Source organism: Mustela nigripes, chromosome 7 (genome assembly GCF_022355385.1).
Source record: "Mustela nigripes isolate SB6536 chromosome 7, MUSNIG.SB6536, whole genome shotgun sequence".
Taxonomy (NCBI): domain Eukaryota; kingdom Metazoa; phylum Chordata; class Mammalia; order Carnivora; family Mustelidae; genus Mustela; species Mustela nigripes.
In genome coordinates this window covers 61,175,248-61,194,374 of record NC_081563.1, presented here as the reverse complement: position 1 = coordinate 61,194,374, position 19,127 = coordinate 61,175,248, and the positions used below count along the sequence as shown (strand labels likewise).

General features: G+C 44.0%; 1 long non-coding RNA gene and 1 pseudogene across 1 annotated transcript; both read left to right on the top strand.

The window, feature by feature from the left end:
- The first annotated feature begins 1,837 nt into the window (after positions 1 to 1,837).
- LOC132021525 (uncharacterized) lies at positions 1,838 to 13,466 on the top strand. Its single transcript, XR_009405380.1, has 5 exons — positions 1,838 to 1,995; positions 3,217 to 3,331; positions 7,789 to 7,876; positions 13,096 to 13,181; positions 13,318 to 13,466. It is a non-coding gene; the product is annotated as an uncharacterized LOC132021525 (long non-coding RNA).
- Positions 13,467 to 16,075: 2,609 nt separating this feature from the next.
- Positions 16,076 to 19,075, top strand: LOC132021524 (putative activator of 90 kDa heat shock protein ATPase homolog 2; annotated as a pseudogene).
- The last annotated feature ends 52 nt before the right edge of the window (positions 19,076 to 19,127 follow it).

Sequence of the window (19,127 nt, the reverse complement as noted above, 5' to 3'; positions counted from 1 at the left end):
TCCATCCCAGAACCCTGAGATCATGACCTGAGCGGAAGGTAGGTGCTTAACGACTGAGCCACCCAGGTGCCCCAAGAATGGCCTTTCTAATGGGTGCCTGGGTGTCAGTTGGTTAAGCATCTGCCTTCCGCTCAGGTCATCCTGGGGTCTCAGGATTGAGCCCCACATCAGGCTCTCTGCTCAAATATTCTTAATAGTAATTACATTAATTCTGAAGATTTTGTGAAATTACTTTTAGGAGAAATTTCTTTTAGGCCAATGTAATTATTGATCAATCATCTACATAGAATACCTTTTCTATTTGCACTGTAATAAGATGATTTCTGTTCGGATAAAATTTTTTTTAAGATTTTATTTATTTGACAGACAGAGATCACAAATAGGCAGAGTGGCAGGCAGAGAGAGAGAGGAGGAAGCAGGCTCCCTGCTGAGCAGAGAGCCAGATGTGGGGCTCTATCCCAGGACCCTGAGATCATGACCGGAGCGGAAGGCAAAGGCTTAACCCACTGAGCCACCCAGGCTCCCCGGATACATTTTTTATGTAAATAAATATTTTTGGTCACATAAAATTTTAGTGATTATAGCTTCTGCCTTTGTATATTTTCTGATGTCTTATTTTCCCCCAGGTTACATTTATATATCTAAATTTTACCATGTAATGTTCTATTAGTAATACTCTATATGCAATCTCTACGCCTGATGTGGGGCTCAAGTGCGGGAAGGACCCCGAGATCAAGAGTGACATGCTCTCCTGACCCAGCCAGCCAGGCGCCCCTCTCTGTGAATTGGATAAAAGATGGAACAGTGAATCCACAAGAAAATGGTGCCCAGTTACTATTGCCATTGCTGTTCTTTTCTATTTGATTCCTTGTGTTCGTATCCATGGCTTTGGTGAAGTAAGGCTATTAAAGGTGAACGCCAAAATTCTTTTTTGAGGGGATGAAAACACTCTGAGCACTTTGTTGGGGATCAAACACTACATAACTGGGATGGTGTTTTGGAAGACGATATTGGAATGTAGTAGCTTCATCAAGCAAATGGAGAAAATGTTCTCCACCAGTGAATTTGATAAGCACAGTCCACAGGCAAAAGACAAGTCAACACAGGAGAAGAGTCAGAAACTTCCACCCTTTCATTGTCATCTGTTTTCCCTGCTGTATAAATACCTAGAGACACCTCAGTAACATTTTCCCTATAGTTGGTGCCGTTTTTGCTGGACGGTGAAAATTCGTGAAAGGAATCAACATCCGTTTAATGATTGAAATATTGCGTTAAGCAGCAATAATATACACTTGCAAGCACATTCTTTGGTCATCTGTGATGATTATGTGAATAAAATGTAAACATCCCTGGACTGAGAACTTGGTAGCTCGTGCTACTTGCACAGGTGTTGGAAAGACGTGAGAACCAGCGTGAACCAACTCTGCAGGAGCAGAATCTGAATACCGCGTGAAGAGGGCACACGGGGCGCACACCGCCGCGCACCCTGGGCGCGCTCGGACCCCGCGCCGGTCGCACCGCAAACAGTGCGATCAAGTGCTTGTGGCGCGTTCTCCACCACCGGGGTCACCGAATACAGTCCGCCCCAATAACCCACCAAGAGGCGAGTCTCGGACGCCTCTGCCCCTGTCGCTCCCGCCTCCCGGATCCCGCACCCCGCGCCGACCTTTGCGGCCTCCGGGCTTCTCCACCCCCCACCTCGCGACCCAGCCTCTCGGATCCCGGGCCAGGCTCCCGCTCCCTCCACTCCCCGCGGCGGGGCGGGGCGGGGCGGGGCGGGGCGGGGGCGGGGTTTCCTGGCACTTAAGCAGCGCCGCGAACGCTGCGATCCCGGGCTCGGAGGCCGGACACGGCACGGCATCGCGGGCCGGTGCCCTTCCTCGCGGTCCGCCGAGGGCGCGACGCCAGCGCAGACATGGTCGAGTGGGGTCACGGAGACCCGCGCTGGATCGTGGAGGAGCGGGAGGACGGGACCAACGTGAACAACGGGCGCTAGTGCGGCCGGGCGGGGGCCGGGGCCGGGGCTTTCGGGCCTCCTCCCTGCCGAGCGGCGGGCGGGACGGTGGGGCCCCTCTGCGAGCAGCCGGGTCCTCGTGCCTGCGGGGTGCAGTGGCCCGGCCTCTCGTGCGCCTCCCGGGCTGCGGAGCTCCCTCTGTGGGGGCGGGGCCTGCGCAGGTGCGGAGGATTGCCTCCTCCACCAGCAGCTCAGAGAGCGGCTGTGATTAGCCTCTGCTGACTCTGGAGACGGGGGAGGGGGCTTACCTGCACTGGCTGTGGGATTTCAGTTTCCTCCTTTTCAAAGTTGTTCTGGGCCCCATGAATGGTATCTGCCTGGCCTCTTAAACTTTGCGGGTCTGTGACCTTAAGAGTTCTCCTCCCCCTCCCACCCCTCTTGATGTTTTTGGAAGTTAAAATCTTGGGAGGGGGATGGGGGGTGTTGGATTGTATGTAGTGGAAAGAACAGGAATTTGGATCTCAGCATCTAGCCTGATGGGCCTCTGGTGAGCCCTGCTTTCTTTCTAGGAGTTTGAACAGTTGCGCATCCCCTTTGTACGTCCTCTGGGACCTGGGCTGATTTCTGCCTCCCTGGCTCTCGCAGGGTTTCGGGAAATGATGTGGCATCACTGGGGTACCCTGGGGTACCTCAGTGCTATCAAGCTGAGGTTGAGGCAGGTTCAGTGCAGAGCAAGGCCGTCAGCCTGTGAGCGGGTTACTGAGGGAGCCCTGGCCTCTCCTTTCCCCGCATTGTCACCAGGAACACACCAGCGACGTGTCTCGTCTCATTTCCACTCGCTAAAATGGGAACATTTATTTGGGAGGATCCCATGAGATAATAGATGCACTCGATGATTTTGTCCTGTTTTGATTAAAACTACTTCAGTCATTACTACCTTTTTGTACAGCCCAGACTTTGTGCATCCATTTCCAGTGGGTGAGATTGCTAGGCTCCTCTTCCCCCAGAATAAGCCAGTGTTTTTAAGCCAAAACACTACTTTGCACAGTGGATAATAATATCTTAAGGAACAGAGAAGGAATATTAAAAGATATTTGGTAGAAATCTGGTTTAACTTTGAAGGCGGCAGGGTTCTCAAGGCTGCCTGAGAGGGAATGGGCTGCCCTGGGCTGGTCCCGGGCATTCCCCTGACTCCGCAGTCTGGGCATGTGGCTACCAGCTGGGGCCTCCATTCACGGCTCTGTCCTTCTGGTCCCTGGCAGAACAGAGCGGGATACCAACAACTGGCCCCAGAGGAAGCTCTGTGACCTTCTGGTGGGCCTCATCGTGGAGAATGAGGTGGCAGCCGTGACATCTGTGAGCTGAAGCAAGTCGAAGGTGAGGCTTCTTGAAGCAGGCGCAAAGGAAAGCTGATTTTCTTCTATGAGTAGAACATCAGGCTGAGGTGGAAAGGTAACAGGGGGCTCAGGGCATAGCTGGGGGCTGGAGGCAGCCTGGGGGCCCAGTGGGCTCATGTATTATTCATGCATTCACTAGATATTTTTAGAACTCCTGATAAGGGCCTAGCACTCACTGGCCCCTGAATTTGGTGCGTGTAGTTTCAGATACCCTTTGGTCATGTAGAGTGCCTTGTCCAGCAAGCTGTTGGTTTCCTTTCTCCCAGCATCGTTTAGAACTCTTTGATTTCAGCAGTACTCTTGTCTGCCAGGCACCTGTGAGCCCTAGACTTCTCTGGAGCCGCTGGAGCACTCTTCCCGGAGACAGCTGCCAGCTGACTCTTCTGGGTTCTTGTCATGAGTGAAACCACCTGTCTCTACTATAGAAATTGCAGGTCCCTTCTTTGAACTGTCTCCCTTCCTGCTTTATCTTCTCCCAGAGCACTGATATTTGGTATCTTTTTATGGTTTCTTAAATATATTATTATTTTGTTCTCCTCCTACCCCCATTCCTCAGGGCAGGGATTTTATCGGCTTTATTGGGATCTAATTTACATACCGTATAGCTCACGCATTTAAAGTATACAGTTCATTGGTTTACGGTACACTCATGGAGTTGTGTAGCCATCACTACAATCAGTTTCAGAACATTTTCTCCACTCACATAAACCCTGTACTCATTAGCAGTCACTCCATACTCTTAGGCAAACGCTAATCTGTTTTCTATTTCTATGGATGGATTCGCCTATTTCTAGTCTCCGTCTCTATGGATGGATTTGCCTATTCTGGATGTTTCATAGGAATGGAGTCATAGAGTATGTGGTCTTATGTGACTAGCTCCTTTTGTAAAAGTTTTAATTCTTGTGTAGTTAACATAAATGTTAAATTAGTTTCAGGTGTATAATACCGTGATTTAATAATTCCATATATCACCCAGTGCTGATCATGATAAGAGTACTCTGTAATCCCCTTCATTGTTTCATCCATCCCCCAACTCCCCTCCTGGTGATTACCATTAGTTTGTTCCCTAGAGTTAAGAGTCTGTTTTTTTTGTTTCTTAAATTCTACATGGGTGAAATCACATGGTATTTGTCTTTCTCTGATTTATTTAGCTTAGCATTATACTCTAGCTCTAACCATGTCCTTGAAAATGGCAAAATTTCATTTTTTAACAAGGTTTTATTTATTTATTTGACAGAGAGACACAGCAAGAGAGGGAATACAAGCAGGGGAGTAGGAAAGGAAGACGCAAGCTTCTTGCCGATGGGGGGCTCCATCCCAGGACCCTGGGATCATGACCTGAGCCGAAGGCAGAGGCTTTAACCCACTGAGCCACCCAGGAGCCCCTCTTCTGCCCATTTTTAATTGGATTATTTATTATAATTTTTTTTAATCTGATTTTTTTTTTTTTTTTTTTTTGGTCAGTGAGAGAAAGCACAGGCAGGCAGAGTGGCAGGCAGAGGGAGAAGCAGGCTCCCTACTGAGCAAGAAGCCTGATGTGGGACTTGATCCCAGGGCGCTGGCATCATGACCTGAGCGGAAGGCAGCCGCTTAACTGACTGAGCCATCCAGGCATCCCTGGATTACTTATTTTTTAGTGTTGAGTTGTAAGAGTTCTTTTTTTTTTTTTTTTAATTTAAAAAATTTATTTTCAGTGTTTTTTAAATATTTTTACTTTTTTTTTTAAAAGATTTTATATATTTATTTATTTATTTGTCAGACACAGAGAGAGAGAGAGAGAGCGAGCGTGCATACACAAGCAGGCACAGTGGCAGGCAGAGGCTGAGAGAGAAGCAGGCTCCCAATGCAGAGCAAGGAGCCTGATGCTGGACTTGATCCCAGGACCCTGGGATCATGGCCTGAGTCAAAGGCAGCGGCCTAACTGACTGAGCCACCCAGGCATCCCTTTACTTATTTTTTAAAGTAAGCTCTAAACCCAACATGGGCCTTGAACTCATGACCCCAAGATCAAGTATATAGGGACTATAGGTGAGCCAGCGAGGCACCCCTATATAAGTTCTTTATATATTTTGAATACTAACCCTTTATCAGTTAGTAGGTTAGTAGGTTGTCCTTTAGTTTTGTTAATTATTTCCTTTGCTATGCAGAAGCTTTTTATTTTGATGTGGTCCCTTTTTTTTTGAGCTCATGCAAGTCGGGGAGGGGCAGAAGGAAGAGAGACAGTCCTGAGGAGGCTCCACACCCAGCACAGCGTGGGAGGTGGGGCTCAATCCCAAGACCCTGGGATCATGACCTGAGCCGAAATGAAAAGTAACCCCCTTAACTCACCGAGCGATCCAGGCGCTCGTTTTGATGTAGTCCTAATAGTTTATTTTTGCTTTTATTTCTCTTGCCTCAGGAGACATACCTAGAAAAACGTCCCTTTGACGAATGGCTGACGTCAGACATTACTGACTGTGGGGCACCTGGATGGCTCAGTGGGTTAAAGCCTCTTCCTCCGGCTCGGGTCTATGATCCTGGGGTCCTAGGATCGAGCCCCACATTGGGCTCTCTGCACGGCAGGGAGCCTGCTTCCTCCTCCCTCTCTGCCTGCCTCTCTGACTACTTGTGATCTCTTTCTGTCAAATAAATAGATAAATAAATCTTAAAAAAAAAGAATTACTGACTATGTTCTTCTAGGATTTTTAGGTTTGAGGTCTCACATTTAGAGGACTGGCTCCTCTCACTTAGCGTAACATTTTCAAGGTTCATCTGTGTTGTAGTGTGTTCCATTCCTTTTTATGGCTGAATGATACTCTGTTGTACAGATACAATGCACTTGCTTTATCTGTGCATCAGTTGATGGACATTTGTGTTGCTTTCATTCCATAGGTCATTTGGTCAGGGATGGATTGGTTTTGTTTCCAGGTCTAAATCACTGTCTGGAATGTTGTTTTCCTATTGAAAGACTAAGTTTCTTCTCTGATGCCTAGTTCCTGGCTGGTTGCCAGTCTGTGCACGTAAATACTTGTTGAAATAATCATGGATGTGAAGACAAAGGTGAAGAGGAAGAGAGGGAGAGACTTAATTCTAGAAGGTTGTACTGAGTTAAAGTTTGAGCCTCTGCTCAAGGGTCCATTCCTTTCTTGAGGGTTGGGTCAGAGTCCCACAACAAGCTGGCCGTGGGCCTTTGCCCTGTTGGCCGCTTTGCTCGAGGCAGCCTTGAGCCCAGGGAGGTGCTCACGAAGCAACAAAAGATGTCCACTTCTGCCTTGGAAGCTTCTGACTGGGGTTTGCTCTTAGTTGCTCCCTCATTGTGTGCAACTGGCTGGATTGTGGCCGGGTCTGGCAACTTTTACCCCACCCCACACCCCCCAACAGGACTCTGAGGGTCCCAGGGAAGCTCATTGTCTTGTGTCTCTTCTGTCTCTCTCCCCTCAAAGCAGCAGCCTCTGCTTTTGGAAGGTAAGACTGAGCCCCACCAAGGCAGGAGCTGAAGGGGGGCCTGAACAGGGCCTGCCATGACCGCTTGCTTGTTCTTCTCTAGCAGTGAGTCCTGGAGGTGGCAAGTGGGACCTTCTGGGGAAGAGTCAACATTCTGGTCTTTTTTCTTTTTTTAACTGAATTTTATTTTAATTTTTCCCCATCTTTATTGAGACACAGTTGACTTATAACATTGTATAAGGTTAAGGTATACAGCAGGATGATTTTATATATACGTGATGGAAATGATTACTGCAGTGAGGTTATTTATCACGTCCCTCTTCTCATATATTACAGTTTTCTTGTGTGGGTGTTAGGAACTTTTCAGATTTACTTTTTTAGCAACTTTCCAATAACAGTACAGAGGTGTTCACTGTAGTCATGAGGCCACACAGGACATCCTCCGAACTTCCTCTTGTGACTAGAAGTTCTCATGTTGGTGTCCCCTGACCACCTTCCACATCACCGGCTCCCTGCAACCACCAATCTGCTGTCTCTAGGAGTTTGTTTTTTCTAGATTCCAAGTACAAATGAGATCATATAATTTTTGTCTTTGTCTGACTTCTTTCACTTAGCATAATGCCCTCAAGGTCCATCCTTTTTGTCCCAGATAGCAGGATTTCCTTTGTTTGTATGGCCGAACAATATACTGTTGTGTGTGTGTGAGTGTATCCACCACATCTTCTTTATCCATTTACCTGTCACTGCATATGTTGTTTCCATGTCTTGGCAACTATAGTGCTGCAGTGAACATGGGGTGCAGATGTGTCTTTGAGATATTGATTAGCTTTGGATAAATACCCAGAAGTGGAATTGCTGAATCATATGGTAGTTCTATTTTTAATTTTTGAGGAACTTCCACACACAGTTTTCCACAGGGGCCACGCCAGTTTGCATTCCCACCCCACAGTGCAGGAGGATTCCCTGTGCTCCGTCTATATCCCCGCTAACACCTCTTGTCTCTTTTTGATCTAGCTGTTCCAGCAGCAGGTGTGGGGTCATACCTCATTGTGACTTTGATCTGTGTTTCCTTGATGCTCAGTGGTGCGGAGCACTTTTTCAGGTACCTGTCATCCATCTGAATATCTCCTTCGCATAAATGTCTATTTAGGTCCTTCGCCCATTTTTAATGGGATTATTTGGGGGATTTTTGCTGGCAAGTTTTCTGAGTTCCTTATATATTTTGGGCATTAACTTTTTATTATTAACATATAATGTATTATTTGTTTCAGGGGTACATGTCTGTGAATCGTCAGTCTTACAATTCACAGCACACACCATAGCACATGCCCTCCCCAGTGTCCATCACCCAGCCACCCCATCCCTCCCAGCACCCTCCCCTCCAGCAACCTTCAGTTTGTTTCCTGAGATTAGAGTCTCTTATGGTTTGTCTCCCTCCCTGGTTTCATCTTGTTTCCTTTTCCCCTACATTCTCTGATGATGTTCTATCTTGTTTCTCAAATTCCTCTAATCAGTAAGATCTTTTGATAATTGTCTTTCCCTGATTGACTTACTTCGCTTAGCAGGATGGGTAGTAACTTCTTATCAGATAAGGTTTGCAAATATTTTCTTCCATTCTGCAGGTTGCTCTTTCCTTTTGTTAGTGATTGTTTCAGTTGCAGGAGCTTTTTAGTTTGATATAGTCCTACTTGTTTTGCTCTTGTTGCTTGTGCTTTTGGTGTGCTATCCAAAAGTTATTGCAAAAACCAGTGTTTTCTTCTAGGAGTTTTATGGTTTCTGATCTTTAATCCACATTAAGTTAGTTTCTGTAAGTGTTGCAAGATAAGGGTCCAGTTTCATTGTTTTGCATGTGACTGTGATGTTTCCCTAGTATTGTTTAATGAAAAGACTACCTTTTACCACTGAGTATTTTTGTCTCTCTTGTCAAATATTAGTTGATCATATATGCATGGGTTTATTTCTGGGCTCTTGATTCCATTCCATTGGTCTCTATGTCTGTTTTTATGTCAATACCATACTATTTTGATCACTGTAGCTTTGTAGTAAATTTTAAGATCAGGAGTTGTGATGCCTCCAGTTTTGTTCTTTCTTAGGATTGCTTTGGGTGTTTGAGGTGTTTTGTGGTTTCACACAAATTTTAGAATTGTTTTTTTTCTGTGAAAAATTCCATTGGCATTTTGATAAGGTTATATGGAATCTATAGATGCTTCTATAGATTTTTTTTCTTCTCTTTTTTTTTTTTTAGATTTTATTTTTTATTTGGCAGGGAGCACAAGTAGGCAGAATGGCAGCCAGAGGGAGAGGGAGAAGCAGGCTCCCCGCTGAGCAGAGAGCCCGATTCGGGGCTCGATCCCAGGATCCTGGGATCCTGACCTGAGCTGAAGGCAGCCGCTCAACCAACTGAGCCATCCAGGCACCCCTATAGATGCTTCTTATTTGCTTTCGTGTGCTAATTTTTAGCTTAGTGTTTTTTTTTTGTTTGTTTGTTTGTTTTTCCTAACTCTCTTTGAGACAAAGTTAGGTTCTTTATTTGAAATCTTTTTTTCCCCCCCTTGATGTATATGTTCAGCACTAAAAACTTCCAGTTTAGATCTGCTTTTGCTGCATCCTGTAGGTTTTGGTATGTTGTTTCTATTTTCATTTGACTCAAGGTGTTTTTAAAATTCCCCTTTTGATTTCTCTGAGCTATTGGTTATTCAGGAATGTTTTATTTATTTCCATGTATTTGTGAGTTTTTCAGCTTTCCTCCTGTTAACTAATTTCCAGTTTCCTACTATTATGGTTTGAAAAGATACTATAATTTCTATATTTTTTAATTTGTTGAGACATGTTTTGTGTCATAACACGATTTATCCTAGAAGACGTTCCATGGATACTTGAATAGAATGTGTATTCTATTGTTTAATGGGCTGTTTTATATATGTGTGTGAGGTCCACTTGGTCTATAATATTTAAATCTGCTGTTCCTTACAAATTTTTTTTTTGTCTGGATAATCTCCATTATTGATCATGGGGTTTTAGAGTCCCCAGCTATTACTGTATTGCTGTTTATTTCTCCTTGTTCTGCTAGTATTTCCTTTATATATTTAGCTGCTTCAATGTTGGGTACATAAATATTTACTATTGTTCTATCTTCCTGATGAATCAGTCCCTTCAGCATTATATAATAACCTCCTTTAGGTTTGTTTGTTTTTTTTTAACCATTTTTTCTTAGTATTTTGTCTAATACAAGTATAGCTACTACTCCTTTTTGAGGGGGCTTACCATTTGCTTGAAATGTCTTTTTCATCCCTTGACTCTCAGTTTATGTGTATCCTTTTAAAGTTAAAGTGAGTCTCTGTATTATAGGCAGCGTATTGTTGGATCTTTCTTGTTTTTGTTTTAATCCATTCAGCTATTCTGTGTCTTCTGGTGGAGAATGTAATCCATTTATGTTTAAAGTAATTATTGATAGGTGAGAAGTTACACCATTTTGTTTTCTAACAGCTTTATAGATCCTGTGTTCTTTGCTTCCTCTTCTGTCTTCCTTGGTGAGCTGATGCCTTTTCATGGTGGTATGCTTTGACTCCACTATCATAATCTTTTGCATATCTACTATGGGTTATCCTCAGGTGGTTACCCTAAGGCTTATATGAAATATATTTATAACATGCTATTTAAGTTATTAACAACTTCGGTAGCATACAGAAATTTATACTTCTTCCCTCCTCAGATTGTACATTATTGATAATACAATTTACATATTTTCATATTGTGTGTCCAGTAACAAATTACTGTATTTATGGTTATTTTTATTATGTTTTAACTTTTAAAGTAGAAGTGTAAGGGAATTATGCAACACCATTGCAATATTTGATGATCTGACTTTAACTATATATTTACCATTACACATTGGGTATATCCATTCATATGGGTTTTACACATTCATATATTTTTATGATGCTAATTTTAAATAACCTATTTTCTATTTCACTAATGCTTTCTTCTGTTTGGTCAGTTTAGCTATTAAAGCTTTCTGTGGAATTCTTCAGTTCAGTCATTGTATTCAGCTCCAGGATTTCTGTTGTGTTTCTTTGGTTTTTGTTTCTTTGTTGAATTTCTCATTTTGTTCATGCAGTGTCCTCCTAATTTTGTCTGTGTATTTTTATAGTTCACTAAACTTCTTTAAGAGATTTATTCTTAATTACAGAATGCATAGTTTGTGGATCTTCATTTCTTTAGGATTGGAGCTTTATGAGTTTCCTTTGGTGGTGTTGTTTACCTGGTTGTTCATGAGCCTTAATTCCTTATGTTGGTATCTGCATATGTAAGTGGTTTCCTTTTCCACACTTCATGGGTTTGCTTCAGTAGGAAAAGACCTTCACCATTCAGCTTAGTTTGGGTTAGTTGGTGGGTCATCTAGTAGCATTTGTGGTTGGCAGGGCATGCTGTCAGGGTCTCTAGTTGCGTGGGTCCGCTGCCCATACTCTGATCAGGGTTGGAGGCTGGGGCTCTACTCTCTGGGCTCCTTGGTTGGGTGGGTCTGCTGGTTGGGCTCTGTGTTCAAGCAGGGTTGCTGAGCAGACAGACACCCCGGCGGGTTGTAGCTGCTGGCTGTACTGCATGGTCACATGGGGCCTCTACATGCGTCTTACAGTACCCTCTGGTTGGGAGCTGGTCCCTGGATGTGTTCCCTGGAAGGGCAGTGCTACTGTGCAGACTCTATGATTGGGCAGGGCTATGGTGGGTCTCTACCATTGCTCCTGGTTGGGTAGGGTCTCAAGCTATGGTCCCTGACCACATGGTTTTGCTGGCTAGACTCTGTTCGGCAGGACCATAGGCAGGGCTTCATGATTAGACCTGGCCTCAGGCTGTGCTTTGTGATTAGACTGTGCCCTGAAGTTGGATAGGTCTGCAGGCTTCACTTCAAGATCAGGGAGCCACTGGCTATGCTCTGCTGTTGAGCAACGTTGCTGGCTGGGCTGGCTCGTGGGGATGGGCCTCCAGCTGTATCCTGTAGTTTGCTGGGGCTAGGGGCTGTGTTCTGTGTTTGGGTGGGGTCACTGTCTAGGCTCCCTGTCTGGACAAGGCCAGAAGCTGTGTCTGACGTTTGGGTAGGTCTGTAGCCTGGGCTTCAAGGTTGCTTAGAGTTATTGTTCCGGCTCCCTGGTTATGTGGGACCAGAGACTGTGCTCAACCATTGGGCAGGGCTGCTGGTTTGACTTCCTGCCCAAAGTGGGGCTGGAGGATGGAGTCAGTGGTGGTCCAGATTCTCTGGTCAGGCTCCTGTATGGTCCGGATGATGGGAGACTACACTCAGTAGTTGAGTGGGGCTGCAGATTTGCTTCCTTGACTGGGTGGGGTGGTAGGATGGGCTCCAGAGCTGGTTTCAGTCCGTTGACTGGGGATCCTAATCAGGCATAACTGCCAACTGAGCTCCCTAGCTACATAGGGCTACCAGCTCAGCTCTGCAGATGGGTGGAATTACTGGCCAGGATCTTTGCTCATGCTCTGCTGTAGCAGGAACATGGTCCAACAGGATTTTGAGTGTTGGTTAGTGGAAGTTTTGCCTTGTTTCTGTCTGTCTGATTCCCAGTGGTCCCTGTGAGCCGAGACCCAGGCAGGCCTTCTAGGAACCATCCCCCAATGCTAGGGGACCTAGAGGTCCACCTTTTTCCCCACTGAAGAAACCACAGCTCCCTGCTGGCATGAGGGAGGGGTGATTTGGTCAGTTTTTTTCACTTCTCCTACCCTTCTCATTTGGCACTTTGTCTCTGGTCCATAAGGGTGCATTCAGGGATTTTCACTGTGGTGTCTGGATAGCTGCTAGTTGTCTTGTGATGGGGACAGAAGTTGGGAATAACCTGTGTTGCTGTCTTGATGTCCCTGAAATCTGCATTTTGTTAATGAGAGAAATCCAGCTACGTGGAGTCCACACACATCTTCCCCAAGCCACCACCTGCCTCCCCTCATGCTTTCCCTGATTAGACCTCATTCCTCCTTTCTGGCCTCCCATCCCATACGTAACTCCTCTTCAAGATAGCCCTTTATCCTGCTTTGACCAGGTAAAGAATATGGGGAGAGGAAAACAGAAGCATTGGTTAAAGGCCCACTTCGCCCTCATGCTTCCACCTGGCCCCTAGTTTTGTGTACACTCTCCTTGGCCAGGTTTTGCCTCCACCTTCCTTGTTCCTTTACCACTGTTTTGGGCCAGAACACCTGTGTGGTGGCAAAGCCTTAAGCCTGCCTTGTCATCCTCTGTGGTGGTATCCTGTGAGGAAGGTGGGCAGTTTTGCATAAACCAGTTGTTACTTTGTAATTGAAGAACATATTTTATTTTAGGTGTAATTAAAGAATCTGGTGCAAAGCACAAGGGATTGATTGAAATAATCAACCTTTCTGAAGAAAGTGAAGTAGATGACACTGAGGTGAGGTATCTGCTGGTTTCTTTTGTTTAAAAGGTCAAGTTTCTGCTATATATATTGGGCATTTGAAAAACTGTTAATAGACTGTGATTCCTGTACGGCAGTTTTGGTGAACTATTAGGATTTGTTTGCCAAGCAGGTGTGCTAGACTGTGGGAGGCAGGGTGAAGTGTGGAGCGGAGGGGTGTAGGAGGAAGAAGAGGAAGCCCCAGAAGCCCTGTGACTGGCCTGCATTCCAGGTGTGGGGCCCATACAGGTGCCCGTGCCCTCCCTGGCCCCTTCCTCTGTGACTCCGGGCTGGTAGCAGGTAAATGTGACCGTGTACGGACTGGAGCGTGCTCAGGTGGATGAATGGGGTTTTGTTTCTGCATCTTTGCGGTTTCCCTTTAATAGTGAAAATTCTCCACTTTAGCTGTCCCCTCTTTCAGTTATATTGCATGGTTTTGGTAAACTAGTTGCGGAGTTGCTTTTGCCTGGCTGTCCTGGGGGGGGGAGCTTTGTGGAGCTTCCAAATTTGGTTTTCAGGGACTGTCCTCTTGAAGCTGAGAAGCTTGCTTCCTGGGGGAAGAAGGGAATGACCATTTGTACCATTTGTTGATTTTCCAAACTAAGATAGTTCGACAGAGGGTCTTTTTGATTTGTGAACATATTTAAATGTGAATTCTTAACAAAGACAGAAAAACTAAACCATACTGAGATACATGCCTATGACTGGCCGTTAGTAAAGGTTATAAAATGCCATGAAAGTGGGGCTCAGACCCATCTTCAGATGTGGGGTTCCATGTTTAAGGGCTGTGATTTCACTTCACTATATTAAGACCCAGCTGGAAAGGTTTTCATCAGCATATTAAGCTGGCCTTTTAGATTCAACCCTTGGTGGCGTTACATGACACACTGGGACCCAGGACCCGGGATCAGGACCAGCTCAAGGGAATCACAGGAACACTAAGTATTTCAAACCAACACCTCTTTTCATTCTGAGCATACCACAGAAGCATCCCCAGGGCGGCATTCGGATGCTTCCTCCTTCCTGTCTGGCCTCTTCTCCCCCGCCCCTCTTGTTCCTTCTCCTCCTTCCCTCTGTCTTCCCTCCTTTCCCCGGTTCCCTCCACATCAAAAAAGTGTAGCTCCAAGGCCACTTTATTGTGGGAACTTGATTTTCCTAATTACACTGGCTTTGGGGTTCTAGACCAGCGCTGTTCAATAGAAATACAATACAGAATTTAAATTTTTCTAGTAGCCATATTAAAAAAGTTAAAAGAAACAGGTGAAATTTTAATATTTTTATTTAACCAAATATATAAAAATACCATTTTAACATGTAATTAGTATCAAAATTACTGAGATTTCATTCTTTTTTTGTATTAAGTCTTCAAAGTCTGTTGTGTATTATTTTACACTTCTAACGCATCTCAAATCAGACCAGCCACATTTCAAGTGCTCAATAGCCAAATGTGGCTAGTGGCTACCATACTGGACAGCGCATTTCTAGACCCTGATAAAAGCCATGGGGTGACTACATCATCAATATAATACATATACATATACACATAACATTTTATATGCAAATTAAGGGGTTCACATTTTTAAGAAGTCCACTCCAGATTTGGCCATCAGCCCAGTCAAAGGACCTTTGATTTAAAAAAAAACCTTACATGTTCTCAAAGTCTGAAGAAATCTGGCACAACTCTCTTATATCCACTTCTTCCTCTTCCCCCAGGATCACAGCACTTCTCCCAGCCGTATGTCCTCATGTTGTGAGAGTACATCAAACCAGATTTTTCTTAGGTTTGTTATTTTTCTGATTTGTAGGTGAACGTGAGTAAAAAGAAAGGAGATGTGGATATACTGAAGGATCTTATGAAAACTGCAGGCACCGCCACGGTCAGGGAGGCTCTTGGAGATTACCTGAAGGCACTTAAGATGGGTAAAGAAGGCAACCCTTGTGAACCAGAGGATCCCTTTTCTATTTACCTAAGTTATGCTCTGTACTGTGGTCTGGATCCCCAGGTTAGGGTGATGTCTGTGAGGCTTCTGAAACAACTCTTTATGCTGCAGGATAAACTGTAATCTGGAGGTTGAGAGCTAGTCACAAGTAAGACCATATTTAGTGACTGTTGCTATCCTATACACCGCAAACTATTTTGCCTATGGAACTGCTGAGAGTTTTCTGGAATGACAATTCATTCAGTTGTTTGTATAATTACTTGTTCCAGGTTTATCTTCCCTCCTAGAGTGTAAGCTCTAAGGGGGCATGGAAGGTGTGTGTCTTATTCACTGCTGTATCACCAGCTTTTTGCACAATTCCTGGCATATAATAGGTGCTTATGAATAAATCTTTGTTTGAATGAATGAGTGAAGGAATGAGAGGCATTACAGATATAATTGAGATTTACCTAGATGGTATCTACACTGTGTGGAAGTGAGGTCATTCGTTGTCTTCTTCCCTAAATTAGCTGCCAGGCACAAGGACTGAGGGGCCTGTATATCCGCACCTCATCCTTGGACTCTGTTATCAAGGTATGAGGTGCTGCCTGGCCCACAGGTTGGAATACTGGGAGGCCAAGCTTTGGGAGGTGGTGGTGAAGCAATTAAGTAGGTGAAGGTCATAAAGCTAGTAGTTTTATAAAATGGAGTTTTTAGAAAAAAACATTGAAAATATCATACTTTTATCAAGAACAAAATAAAAGAGGCATTTGAAAAAAAAGGCACTTGTTCCTATGGAACTCATGTTCATAATTAGTTTTATATGTTAAAAACATGGTAAGGTCTTGAAATTCTCAATGATATAAAATTCTTTATAAATATCAGTTCTCCTATTTTCTTATAAGCTGTTTGGATTTTCTGCCTTATTGGTGGTGCTCAAAAAGTTTTTTTTGATCAAAATCACTTCTTGTATATTTCTTTTTAGAATTTACAATGGGAATGATTTTACCAAGGGAAGCCATGGCAACCCAGGAATTGACAGTTAAAAGGAAACTGAGTGAGAACACCCTGCAGGTATGACCTTTGAGGTCAGGATGCAGGGAGGGGTAAAAGGAAGTGCTTAATGAGGGTGCTTCAAAGTCCTAAATGATGAACTGGAAAAGGTTAGTGAGGAGGGCTGTTTCATTCATCTTTGCATCCCTTGTCGTTTTGGGGGGAAGTAATGAAATGAGACTTCTATTCTTGATGGAAGGGAATGTATACATAGGCCTTCTTATGAGATAAATACATAGTTCAAGACTGTGTGTCAAAGGTGGGGTTCTTTGGCAGGCAACGATTATAAACCAAGCAACTCTGAGGTTCACCTACCACAATGAAAAACCTCTCCAGCCTTTTGGATTGGGAGGTTTTAGGTCCTGTTCTTGGCCTCTGGTGTTGGGCAACTGACACCCTTTAGCTTTAAGTGCTATTGTCCTTTATCTATTTATCGTTATGCCCTTTGGGCCATTATGTCCATGTCCAGGAAGGATCTGGGATATTAAGCAATGGTCTGGGAGTGGAACAAAGCTGAAGAGCTCCAAGGAACAATGAGCTCTGTTTCACGGTAACCAGGATTGGTGGTGCTAAAAGGCTTTTCGTACTATTTCCATGTGTGTGGAACATGTAGTATGAAATTTGGGGACATTTTGGTATGAAGAGTGGGAGACTGCATTTTAAAATCTAAGTAGCTTGATCCCTGGCATGCTAGTTAGTTATCCTTCGGATCTCTTCTCTTCTTTGAGATCAAATCCCCATTGTGGTACTGCACATGATTGCACTCTTTGACGCCACTACAGAGCAACTGTACCGCGTCTTCACTGGGAAAGACGTAAGTAACTTCCCAAGCTAGGATCTTCAGTGCTGACACTGGGAAAAAAATGTGCCACTAAGAAGCGGAGCTGGTTTTCCACTTCCCCTATGGCTATGTTCTTAACAACTAAGGGATCTATCTAAACGGTGGGGACAGAAGTCTTTAGGATGAGTCTTAAAAAATTCAAGGGAGTACAAGATGGGCATTTTAGGAAAATAGATTCACAGTTAGGGGATAGATTTTGGAGTTTTCTCCCACTGAGGGAGAGGGAGAGAAAGTTGTAAGTAAAAGCTACAGATTAAGGATAAGGAAAGAAAAAAAAACCCAAACTACCTTAATTGTTAATACTTTGGGTTTAGGTTAAAAAGGTGATAGGGCACACTGGATTAACATGTCTGCTATATGTTTGCTTGGTTAGTTGGTGCAAAAATTTTCTAAATATCCTGCTGTACTAGAACTGAAAGGGAGGGAAATTCCTAATGTTTGCAGGAGCATCACCAGTGAGTATGTAGGACTGGGAAGTAAGCCTTAGGGTTAAAGAGAAGCTGGGACTGACTCTTCTGTTAATATGCTTTTTATTTTTTTAAGTAGTTTCTATAGCCAGCATAGGGCTTGAGCTCATGACCTCAAGGTCAGGAGTCACATGCTCTTCCCAATGAGCCAGCCAGGCACCCCAATATTGCTTTTTAAAATCCATGCTTTTAAAACTTGCTTTGTTTTTTTTTTTTTTTAATCTGAGCTCACAGAAACTTGAGAACATCATAAAGTTGGTCATAGTAAAGCTATGTGTACCTGGTTGTAAAACAAATAAAAAATGTTAAACATATTAATGATAAAGATGAAGACTTAGTTCTAAGCATAGTAGATGTGCTAATGCTTATGGTTTTAGAAGAAAGAAGTTGAATTCTTAACTCATGCTCCACAAGTTTCACATTTTGGCCACCTAAATCACTAAGGTCTGCATTGCCTCACCCCTGACATCAACTCTGGGTTACCAGTGTCACTGCACTTCTGTCCTGGAGGTCAGTGCTGGCATCCAGGAACAGTGCATTTTCAGTTGGTGCTGACATATAACCTGGAAGATGGGACTGTATAGTTGTTGACTCAGTATTTTAAGTGCTCAGGGATTTTAATGAAAGGATTTTCTGTATTGTAAGTTTTAAAAGCTGTTTTAAGGGAATTTCCCCTTTGTTTTAAGTTGACAAATAAAAAGATCATCATGAAGCGGAGATGTAGGAACTGGCCAGAAGGTATGTTACTAGTATTCTTTGTTTTAAGTCTAGAAACACTAAAGCTCACACCCATGTCCCGGCACCCTGACACACTATTAAAAAAATAACAAGGTGTAGTACCCTATGGACAGTTTTCCTTTGCGTAATGCTGTAATAAGCTTCTTATCTTCTTTCTAGAACACTATGCAAGAGTTGCCCTGAGCTTTGTGCCTATCCAGGGCAGACTGAATTACAATTAGACTGTTCAGGAGTTCCTGTCTGTAAAGAAGAGCATGAAATTCTGTTGGCAGAAGCAGCATTTTGAAGAAATAAAAGGTTTACTGCGGCTGACCCCCCTAAATGGTTGAATTAGAAGATTTTATAAGGGTATTACTTTTTGTAAGCAGGAAAAATGTCTTCCCCATTATTTCTTTTAAAAAAGACACTCTTAATTTATAGTGGATGAAATCCATGAGTTTATACAGAATTCAAAGCACCGTTTGAACCTTTACTACAACTAGACTCTTACTAGATTAAAAGTAGCAAGCAACCTGGATATTGGGTATGAACCTTACCTCCCATAGTGCTCCTTTGAGGAGAGACCGAGCCGCTGGGTACAGACGGTTGCTGTTTCCCACTAAAGCTTGTCCTAGCAAGCTGCTTTCAGCTGTATTTTTAGTTCAGGCAGATAAAAAATAAATGGCACATCGATACTTTTCCTTTATTTTACGTCAGGGTTTTTAAGGTCTGTAGCTCTTAGGTAGCGAACCAGCAGCGCCTCGCATTTGGAAGCATGCCGATGTGAGGCGCAGCAGGCCTTGTCCTGAGGTTGCTCCCTACGGCAGTTCTGCACTCTGGGGGGAGGCCTCAAAGGCTCAGGGGTAAGTGACTTTTTGGACTGCTGCTACTACTATAGTGAAAGAGAATATGATGGAAGAGTGCTTCCCTCTCACTCACAGTTTTC